At 39.7% G+C, this 12147-nt stretch overlaps 1 non-coding gene across 1 annotated transcript; it reads left to right on the top strand.

Moving 5' to 3' along the window:
- The first annotated feature begins 8429 nt into the window (after nucleotides 1–8429).
- On the top strand, nucleotides 8430–8537 carry LOC122018292. Its single transcript, XR_006121711.1, has one exon. It is a non-coding gene; the product is annotated as a small nucleolar RNA R71 (small nucleolar RNA).
- Nucleotides 8538–12147: the final 3610 nt, after the last annotated feature.

Genomic DNA, 12147 nt, shown 5'->3' with positions numbered 1-12147 from the left:
TTCTGATACCCATCACTACCTCGATCATTTGTTGTTGTTGAATCTGCCAAAGCAGATCAATGCATTTTATCTTGGTAGGGTACAGAGGGACAATCTTGGTCCCGCCTATCAAAGCTTGGGTGAGTACAAACTTAATTGGATTAAGTATAACTAGTTAACTCAATTGGATCGAGTATAACTATAGGCATTTTTCCAACGGTTGGAAAATAGGACAAAATCACATTTATATTAAATCTTGGGCAATGTAGCCAAAGCTAACTCAAGTTCTAATATAAATGAGGATTTTGATCCTATATACAAGAGTTGTATAGAGATGTAATTGATAATTAGTTATCTACCGATCATACTAAGTCTTGGGCGATTTAGCCAAAGCTAACTCAAGACGTAGTATGATGTGGATCTTGTCCCACATGAATTATAGCTCATTGGTTAGAATATAGTAAGTGTGGTTTGACCACATCCATGGCTTGATTCTACAAAAATTCTATAATTCAGTGGGAACATCATTTAATTGAAGGCCTAATTAAATGATTAGTGAAATATGATATTTATTCTCTGCTTTATTTATGTTGTAGATTGCCATGTCGACAAACACGAACTCCTTCTCCTTGCGTTCTGTCCTTGACAAGGATAAGCTCAATGGAGCAAATTTCCTGGACTGGTACAGAAATCTGAGAATCGTTCTCACACAAGAACGAAAATTGTACGTCCTGAAGCAGCTCATTCCCGAGGCACCTCCTGCCACTGCCACGCAAGCTGACCGAGATGCTTATAAGAAGCATCAAGATGACGTATTAGATGTGGCATGCCTCATGCTCGCAATCATGAACTCTGAGCTTCAGAAGCAACATGAGTTGATGTCGGCTTATGATATGGTCGAACATCTTCATCAATTATATCAAGGACAAGTGAGGCACGAGAGATTCGAGATCTCCAAGACACTGTTTCAGTGCAAGATGCAAGATGGGACTCCCGTAGGTCCATATGTGCTCAAGATTATTGGGTACATAGAAAACCTATAGAGGTTGGGATTCCCACTTGGCCAAGAGCTGGCCACAGACTTGATCTTGCAATCCATGCCAGAGAGCTACAGTCAAGTTGTCATGAATTACAACATGAACGAAATTGACAAGCCACTGCCCGAGCTGCTAAGGATGTTGAGAACTGCTGAGCTAAACCTTAAGAAGGTAAAGCCCAACTCCATTTTGATGGTACAAAAGCATAAGGGCAAGGGTAAGCCTAAAGGCAAAGGAAAGTCCCAAGCCAAGGACAAAGGCAAGACACTAAAACCTAAAGGAGGGGTTGCCAAGGATGCTACCTGCTTCCACTGCGGTCAGACCGAGCACTGGAAGAGGAACTGTAAAGTTTACCTGGAAGATCTTAAGAAGAAGAGAAGTGAGACTTCTACTTCAGGTATATATGTTATAGAAGTTAATCTCTCTATTTCTTCATCATGGTATTAGATACCGGATGTGCTTCACACATTTGTACTAATGTGCAGGCGTTGAGAAATAGTAGGGCATTGACGAAGGGTGAGGTGGACCTACGAGTAGGCAATGGAGCACAGGTTGCTGCTGTTGCTGTAGGGACTTATTTCCTATCTCTGCCCTCTGAGCTTGTACTAGAATTAGATGAATGTTGTTATGTGCCTGCTCTTACTAAGAACATAATTTCAGTTTCTTGTTTGGACAAGAAAGGCTTTTCGTTTATCATAAAGAACAAATGTTGTTCCGTCTATTTAAACGATATGTTCTATTGTAGTGCACCTCTGATGAATGGACTATATATTCTAGACTTAGAGAACCCCATCTATAACATAAATACCAAAAGATTCAAATCAAATGAAATGAACCAAACATATCTCTGGCATTGTCGCTTAGGTCATATAAATGATAAACGCTTATCCTAGCTCCATAAAGATGGTTTTCTAGACTCATTTAATTTTGAATCATATGAGACATGCGAGTCATGCCTACTGGGCAAGATGACCAAGACTCCCTTTAGTGGACACAGCGAGAGAGTGACTGACTAGCTAAGACTTATACATAGTGATGTATGTGACCCTTTCAATGTCGCTGCCAGAGGTGGTTATAGGTACTTCATTACATTTACTGATGACTTCAGTAGATATGGTTATATGTATTTGATGACACATAAGTCAGAATTCTTTGAAAAGTTCAAAGCATTCAAGAATGAAATACAAAACCAGCTTGGCAAGAGTATTAAGATACTTCTATCAGATCAAGGTGGTGAATACCTTAGCCATGAGTTTCGTGACTATCTAGCTGAGTGTGGGGGTTCTATCTCAACTCACTTCTCCTGGAACACCACAGTGGAATGGTGTATCCGAAAGGAGGAATTATACCCTATTAGATATGGTGCGATCTATGATGAGTCACACAGATCTTCCTATATCTCTTTGGGGATATGCTCTAGACACAGCAGCCTTCATACTTAACTGTGTTCCATCCAAGGCTATGATAAAAACACCATATAGGATATGGACTGGGAGAGATGCCCAGGTGTTTTTTATGAGAATTTGGGGTTGTGAGGCTTACGTTCGACGTCAAGTCTCGGACAAACTGGGACCCAAATCCGATAAGTGCTATTTTATAGGATATGTAACGACCCGACCCCTCGACCCCTTGGGCGACCACACTAGCGGCCCAACTGGCGTCCCAACCTTGGTCCCTTGGGCGGCCACAATGGTGGCCCAACTGGTGACCCCTTATGTCGTCAATCGACGACCCTTCAGCCGTGCAGTTACTCACAAGGACTTCCCACCCCTGGCTAGTGGATCTTTGCCTTCCCCAGGATATCCCCCAGGGGCCGCCAGTTGGGCCGCTAGTGTGGCCGCACAAGGGGCCGAGGGGCCATGACGTTACAGGATATCCCAAGGAAACGAAGGGATATTACTTCTACATTCCTAGTCAACACAAAGTAGTTGTGGCTAAGACTGGGGTATTTCTAGAAAGGGACTTTGTTTCTAGAAAAACTAGTGAGAGTACGTTCAATCTTGAAGAAGTTCAAGATATGGACTATAGCACTGAAGCCTTGATAGAAGTTGAACTGGAACCACAAAGTGTTGTGGATGATGAGGTTGTTCCACAAGGAGTTGAGGAACAACAACCAGTTCAAGTAGACATACCTCTTCGCAGGTCTGATAGGGTACGTCATCATCCTGAGAGATACTCATTTCTCTTGTCTGACCATGATGACATTATGCTCGTTGAGAATGAGCCTACCTCCTATCAGGAAGCTGTGATGAGACCAGATTCTGAGAAATGGTTAGAGGCCATGAAATCCGAGATGAAATCTACGTACACCAACCAAGTATGGATTTTGGTTGATCCACCTGAAGGGGTCAAACCCATTGGGTGTAAGTGGGTCTTTAAAAGAAAGACTAACATGAATGGACTTATATATAAGGGTCGTCTGGTAGCTAAAGGTTTCAAACAAATTCATGGTATTGACTATGATGAAACCTTTTCGCCAGTAGCGATGTTTAAGTCCATTTGGATCATGCTTGCTATTACAGCATACCACGATTATGAGATCTGGTAGATGGATGTCAAAACTACGTTTCTGAATGGAAACTTGCTCGAGGATGTGTACATGACACAACCTGAGGGTTTTGTAGATCCACAGCATACTGGCAGAGTATGCAAGCTGTATAAGTCCATTTATGGACTAAAGCAAGCTTCTCGGAGCTGGAATCTTCGATTCGATGATGCGATCAAACAGTTTGGTTTCATCAAGAATGAAGATAAACCATGTGTCTACAAGAAGGTTGTTGAGAACACAATTGTCTTCCTTGTATTGTATGTGGATGACATACTACTCATTGGGAATGACATCCCTTTGCTGCAGTCTGTCAAGACTTGGCTGGGGAATTATTTCTCAATGAAGGACTTAGGTGAAGTAGTCTGCATTCTAGGCATAAAGATCTATAGAGATAGATCTAAGAGATTTCTTGGCCTAAGTCAGAGTACATATGTTGACAAGGTATTACTACGATTTGCCATGCAGAATTTCAAGAAAGGATTTCTGCCGATGTCACATGGTGTGAGTCTTTCGAAGACTCAAAGTCCCTCTTCTAGAGAGGAGAGAGATCGCATGGATAAGATCCCTTATGCTTCAGTCATAGGATCTATCATGTATGCCATGCTATGTACTCGTCCTGATATTTCGTATGCTTTGAGCATGACGAGCATATACCAGTCAGATCCAGGTGAATGTCACTGGATAGCGGTCAAGAATATTCTTAAGTACTTGAGAAGGACTAAAGAATATTTCTTGATATATGGAGGCGATGACGAGCTAGCTGTAAAGGATTACAGTGATGCCAGCTTCCAAACCGACCAGGATGACTATAGATCGTAGTCTGGGTTCATGTTTTGCATAAATGGTGGTGCTGTGAGCTGGAAAAGTTTAAAGCAGGACACAGTTGTTGATTCTACAACAAAGGCCGAGTATATTGCTGCATCAGAAGCAGCAAAGGAGGCAGTTTGGATCCGCAAGTTCATTATTGAGCTTGGGGTGGTTCCTAAAATTGCAGATCCTATTGAGCTCTATTGTGACAACAATGGAGCAATTACGCAGGCTAAGGAACCTCGCTCACACTAGCGGACCAAACACATTCTATGACACTTCCATCTCATTCGAGAGATCATCGATAGAGGAGATGTGAAGATTTGCAGAGTACCCACAGAGGCTAACGTCGCTGATCCCTTGACCAAGGCTTTGGCACAGAGAAAGCATGATGTCACACTAGGTCATTGGGTATTAGACCCTACACTGATTGGCACTAGTGCTAGTGGGAGATTGTTAGTTAGAGCCCTAGAGCCAATCATATGATGATTGTTGTATGAACTCGATGTATCATATTCCTATATATTTATAAAGGCATTTCTTTATGGTTATTATACTTACTTGTATTGGTGCCAAATAACTGAGTATAATAACGTCCTTGAGTAGAAGATTCTTGGCTATATCAATCGATTGATTGAATCGATAGTGAGATGATATAGAGAACACTACTCTTAATCATTCCTAGTCAAGTATTAACATTCAAGGACAATGTTAATACGACGAGACTAGTATGTAGGTCAACTCGATGACTTGATCTCACAAGTCATGGATATAGAGATATCAAGTTGACACATGGGTATGCATTGGAGAATGTATACTGAATGACCCGCCATGAGAAAGTATTATGGATCGTTATATGAGTGTCATATATTTTCTCATGTGACTATTAGTATGACTATTAGTTCTTGGACCTGAAGTCACCATGGTTCCCTACATAAGGAGTTACATACTTTGACTTCGTCAAATGTCACCCGTAACTGGGTGGACTATAAAGGCGATTACTAGGTATGTAACAAATTATGCAGAGGGATATGAGTGATGTAGATGGGATCTATCCCTCTTATATGATGGGAGTGACATCATCATTCTTGATAGAGTGAGACCACTAAGTGCATGACCATGCCCAAATGAGTCAATATGAGATATTGAGCTCATTTGTTTATAGTGAGTCTACTTGGAGTTCAAGATATAGATTGAGTAGAGGATGACATGGTCTATGTCTCAATTTAATCAATCTAGATGTCAAGGATAGAAGGACATTATTATATATTGTGAAGGGTCACAATTAGTAGTCACAATGTGATGTTGGATCTCAACATTCTTGTAACTTGGGTAGTAATGATGTGTTGCTAGATACCGCTCATTACTTATGCTTCTAAATGGGTTTAGGAGCATTGCCAACGTTACAAGAACCTATAGGATCACACACCAAGGGCAATTAGATGGAGAATAGGTTCATATGATGAATCAAGAGGATTAGGTTCATATGATGAACCAAATTGGATTAAGAGTAATATAAATTAGACTAATTGAGTTGGACTCAATTTGATTCATGTATTGAATGAGTCTAATTTAGATTATCACTCATTAAATCAATTTGGTTTAATGAATATAGATTCATTAAATCAAATTGGATTGAATCAATGGTTAGATTTGATCAACCATGGGAAAATTTAAGTTAAGTTTGACTTGACTTGAGAGGGAAGATGAAGAGTCAAGTTTGACTTGACCTTGACTTGACCAAAAGCCATGTCATTGTGACTTGGCATAGGACCGGCCAATGATGATGTGCCACATCATCAAGGCAACTTCATGGTATGCCACCTCATGAGGGAAACCAAGAGTCTTGACTCTTGAGATTCCATGGAGGTTACAAACCTCATTGAAGTGGCCGGTCACTTTTAGTGATGGAATGAATTGATTTTCATTTAAGGCATCATCTTCCTCCTTCCTCTCTTCTTCTCTTCTCTCCCTCTCCTCCTTGGACGAGACTCCTTGGGGTGCTAGCACACTCTAAGATTTCCTCTCCATCTCTTGTTCGTGTGGATACTTCTAGAGGTGTGTACACTTGAACACACTTGAGATCCGACGGACCTTGGGCGAGCGGGATTTGCGAAGGGCTTCACTTCAAAGGTATACTCACTTTCTTGTAGATCTATGATAGAAAACTAAGTACACGAAAAATTTTATCTTCGCACGGATCTGGTGGCTAAGAACTTCGGGGTTTTCGCAACGCAAAAAGCGATTTTTACGGCTCAAAAGTTCTAACAGACCTAGCCTTCTAGCCTCCTCCATCAGCCTCGCATCCCTTGGATGTCTCCCCATCCTTCATGTCTTTCCTTCTAGAGCTTCCTTCAGCCTTGTCCTTATTGTCAGGTCTTCCTTTGCGAAGAGACTTCTCACCTCCAGGACTTCATCCATTGCCAAGTCACACTTGGACTTACGCTGCCAAGACTACATACTTAGACTTGCACTGCCAAGACTCATCCTTGGATTTTTCTCCTTTGCCAAGATTACACTTGGACTTTCCTTATTGTACCTATATCCTGCATACTCACAATACATATCAAATACAACAATAAACCTAACTTAAACCTTTAACCAAACATCAAAACCTAGGGCACCTAGATTGCTCCAACATCTTCCACTATACCCATTGGGTATCTACATGAAAGGTCAGCTAATTATAGTGCCATAGTAGTAAGTTTGATGTTCTGGAGTCCTAGTTTCTTACATAATGAGTATGGAAGTAGGCTAACACTCACTCCCGAGTCGCAGAAAGCCTTTTGTATGAGCTCAGGGCCAATTTTACACGGTATAGAAAAGCTTCCTGGATCCTGGAGCTTTAGGGGAATATCTGTCATGAGTAGAGTGCTGCACTTCTCTGTCAATGCCATAGTCTTGAAGTCTCCCTTCCGTCTTTTGTTAGATAGAATACCATTTAAAAATTTGGCGAACTTCGGCATTTGGTGCAGTGCGTCTATCAGAGGTACTTTAATGCAGATTTCTTTAATCTTCTTAAGGAATCGGTGGAACTCTTCATCCTTTTGGGATGTAATTAGTTTCTGGGGAAAAGAAATTGTCTAGCTTTGTGGGGGAAGTGGAAGAGTCCCTTCGACCTTCTTGGTGATCTCCTCCCTATCCTTGTTCTGGACCAAATTAGGCATAAGAGGAGAGGGCTCTTCTTATGAGTCAATTCCTTTCTGAGTAGTCATTTGGGAGTCTCCCAAAGTCCATCCGCTCCTCAGCTCAATGTGGTTGCAATGTTCCATCGGGTTTATGTCGGGCTTTCCCGGAAATGCTCCCGGTGCTCTTGAAAAGGACTGGACTATCTTAGCGATTTGGTTGTCCTACATCTTTTAATGCTTTTCAGAATTCTCCAATCTTTGATTCAACTGCTTAATTTCATTCTTCATCTCTTTTTGCTCCAAGAGAGATTCTTCAAGCATCTTTTTGATTTTGGACAGTTGTGAAGGTTGCTGTTGTTGATAAATCTGTTGTCCAGGTGGGTAGCTTTTTGCCCAGGTAGGTAACTTTGTTTTACTGGTCCTTGATCCTGATTGTCCCAGTAAGAAAAATTTGGGTGGTTCCTCCACCCAGGGTTGTATGTGTTGGAGTAGAGATTGTTTTGCTTTTGGTTATAACTGACTATCGCATTGCATTGCTCAAGTTGGTTTATTTGTGCTTGTATTGGTCCTAGGGGGTAAGTATCTTGAGCATGATCTGAACTTCCTCAAATTTCGCAAACACACACTATTGCATTGGCTGTGTTGTTCCCCATGGTCTCAAGCTTCTTGGTCAAAGCATCCAGCTTTGCAGGCATGAGCGTGACTGCATCTACGTCGAATTTTTCTGATGCCTTTATTGGATTCCCAAAGAAAGAACCTTCAGATCGTTCAGCTGCCCACTGATGGTGGTTCTGTGCCACATTTTCTATGATCTCTTTAGCTTCATCAAGGCTCTTGTTCATTAACGCCCCTCCTGCTACAGAATTGAGGGACACCTTCGTGTGATAGTTGATTTTATTGTAGAACGTGTGTAGCACTAACCACTTCTCGAGGCCATGATAGGGGCACTGTCTCAGTATACTCTTGAATCTGTCTCATGCTTCGAATAGTGATTCTGAGTCTATCTGTTTGAAGCTTGCAATTAAATTTCTCATGTGTGCAGTTTTACTCGGCGGGTAAAATTTGTCCAAAAATTTCTACTCACACTGATCCCAAGATGTTAAGTTGTTTGTCGATAGAGAATTAAGCCACTGCGTGGCTCTGTCTTTCAGGGAAAATCCAAAAAGGAGTAACCTTACTGTTTCTGGAGAGACCCCATTTACTTTCATAGTACTGCAAATCTCATAGAAAAGCTCCAAGTGATGATTTGGATCATCGTACGGTCCTCCTCCAAATTGATTTTGCTGGACCATGTGGATTACTGGAGACTTGATTTCAAAATTATTGGCTTCAATCGGTGGTTGAGTGATGCTAGTGTTGGTTGCTACTCGGAAAACCTAGAGGTTCCACTGTACAAAAATTTTGTACAAAGGTCTGAACCTTTTCCTAGCTACCATGTGTTCTTTTAAATTAAATTTTGGATCGCCTGCGGAACTTAACACGTTTGATCCAAAACTTAATCTATTTGTTCTTTTAGGTTTTGACTTGGATCTCCTGCGGAACTTAACACGTTCGACCCAAGTCTCCTTAAGTTATTAATTCCATTAAATATTAATTTCCATAAAAGGTTCCCAGTACTGACGTGGCGAGGCACATGGCCTTCTTGGATATGGGAGCAACCACCACCGACTAGACAAAACCTTTAATAGAAAGCTAATATTTAATTTCCTAAAATAACTTTAGGTTAACCAAAGAGAACAATCAAATCACAAGGAAAAGAAAGAAAACAAAAGAACACAACTTCGAAAAACATATTCGAAATACTAGAACGTAAGCCTCTTGTATTTGGTATTATTTCCAAAAATAACTAGTATGATGCGGAAAGAAAAAATACTAGTTATACCTTCTAGAAAGACCTCTTGATCTTCTACCGTATTCCTCTTCTAACCTCGGACGTTGTGTGGGCAACGATCTTCCGAGATGAGAACCACCAAGCACCTTCTTCTTCCTTCTAGGTTTCGGCCACCAAAATTCTCCAAGAGAAGAAAAGCCACCACCACCAAGCTCCAAGGGATGCAAGAAAACAAACCTCCTTTCTCTCTTTCTTCTTCTAGCTAGAACCGGCCACCATCAAGAGCTCCAAGAGGGATTGCCACCGGCCACAAGAAGAAGAGAAGAGAAAGAATCTAGGGCCGGCCACCAAGGAGGAAAAGAGAGGAAGAATAAAATAGAGTTGATCACGCATAAAGACACCTCTACCCCCTCTTTTATAATCCTTGGTCTTGGCAAATAAGGAAATTTAATTAAAAACTTCCTTAATTCTTTTGCCATTAAAAAGGAAATTTTATTTAATTAAAAATAAATTTTATTTTCTATTTGTAATGGCCGGCCACCTTAATCCCTTTAATCAAGGAAATTTTAATTCACACAAGAATTAAAACTTCCTTATTTGCTTTCGGAAATTTATAAAAATTTCTCAAATAATTTTTCCCTTCATGGTGGTTAATAAAAAGGAAATAAATTAAAATCTTTCTTTTAAACATGTGGATAAAAAGAAAGTTATCTCTAAAAAATTAAAATCTCTCTTAATCTACAAATAAGGAAAGATATCAAATCTTTTCTTAATCTTTTGTAGAAACTAATAAAAGAGAATATTTAATTTTTAAACTTCTCTTTTAAATTATTATCATGGTTAAAAGGAAAGTTTTTCTTAAAAATAAAATCTCCTTTCAATCTACAAATAAGGAAAGATTTCAAATCTTTTCTTAATCTTTTGTAGAAAGCTTTAAAAGGAAAGATTTAATTTTTAAACTCTCTTTTAAAACTATGATATCCACATAAGAAATAATTTTAATAAAAAATCCTTTTTAATATGATGTGGCCGGCCACCTTAAGGCCAACCTTTAGGCTTGGCCGGCCCTAAGCTTGAGCTTCAAGCTTAGCTTGGCCGACCCCTATTGGTTGGGTAAGAAGGTGGGTATGTGGTGGGTATAAATCTCTATATACAAGAGGCTACGATAGGGACCGAGAGGAGGAATTGGTTTTGGTCTCCCGATGAAATTAAGCTTCCCGTGTTCGCCCCGAACACACAACTTAATTTTATCAATAATAATTCATTCCACTAGAGAACTATTATTGAACTACCGCACCAATCCCAAATTACATTTTGGGCTCCTTCTTATCATGAGTGTGTTAGTCTCCCTGTGTTTAAGATATCGAATGTCCACTAATTAAGTGAGTTACTGACAACTCATTTAATTAATATCTTAGTCCAAGAGTAGTACCACTCAACCTTATCATCATGTCGGACTAGGTCCACATGCAGGGTTTAACATGACAATCCTTATGAGCTCCTCTTGAGGACATTATCAACCTAGTATCTCTAGGACACAGTTTCCTTCTATAATCAACAACACACACTATAAGTGATACCATTTCCCAACTTATCGGGCTTATTGATTCATCGAACTAAATCTCACCCATTGATAAATTAAAGAAATAAATATCAAATATATGTGCTTGTTATTATATTAGGATTAAGAGCACACACTTCCATAATAACCGAGGTCTTTGTTTCTTTATAAAATCAGTATAAAAGAAACGACCTCAAATGGTCCTACTCAATACACTCTAAGTGTACTAGTGTAATTATACAGTCAAAATAAACTGATACCTAATTACACTACGACCTTCTAATGGTTTGTTCCTTTCCATTTTGGTCGTGAGCTACTGTTTATAATTTATAAGGTACTGATAACATGATCCTCTGTGTGTGACACCACACACCATGTTATCTACAATATAAATTAATTGAACAACTACATTTATCATAAATGTAGACATTTGACCAATGTGATTCTTATTACTAAATAAATGTTTATACCAAAAGCTAGGCATTTAGTATACACCCTAACAGCTAGACCTAAGCCCTCGTGCATAAGGTGCTGCGTAGTCCTTCAAAAGTTTGTCACCCATTTCAGAAGTTTCTTGTTCTTCTTGGAATTTCTGCAAGTTTCTTCTCCTCAGGAAAGTTCTATCAATTTCTGGATCGAACGACAGAAGTTCTCCTGAAAGATTAGCTCTTCGCATGCAAGAATAAGATATTGAATAATCCAAGTGCAAAATAAAGAGTCAAAATATATTTTTAATATTTTTTTATGTTAATAAAAATGCAGAAAGTAAAGTGAAATAAAGAAAAACAAAATCTAGTCTAATCCAATATGATTTTCACTAATGTTATAAATGTTGTCCCCGGCAACGGCGCTGAAAACTTGTTACGCTTCCGCAAGTGCACAGATACATCGTCAGTAATAAAATATTATCGATCCCATGAGGACTGGTTATAAGCACTAGTGATTGTTCACGTAGAATTAGCTAAACTACCGATGGTTGTAAGTTAACTATTTCCTAAGAGGAAAGGGAATGGGGAAGTAGACGTGAGAACTAGCAAAAGAGAGAAAGGTTAACTTGGCTTGGGAAGAGTTCTAGAAGTTCGATTTCATTGTGGTGGAACTTGATGTATCATGTTATATCTTTTCCTCATTGTCAATCAACATGCATTCACCGGAAGTTAAAGCTACTATCCTTAAGCACTAAACAGAGAAGATCCCTATGAAATCCTGTTACGGTTAACCCCTGTCACTAGAGCGTCTCGGTAGATCACAAGAAT

The sequence above is a fragment of the Zingiber officinale genome, chromosome 8B (assembly GCF_018446385.1).
Source record: "Zingiber officinale cultivar Zhangliang chromosome 8B, Zo_v1.1, whole genome shotgun sequence".
Taxonomy (NCBI): domain Eukaryota; kingdom Viridiplantae; phylum Streptophyta; class Magnoliopsida; order Zingiberales; family Zingiberaceae; genus Zingiber; species Zingiber officinale.
The sequence above is the reverse complement of the archived record's forward strand: the minus strand, read 5'-3'. Positions and strand labels throughout refer to the sequence as shown.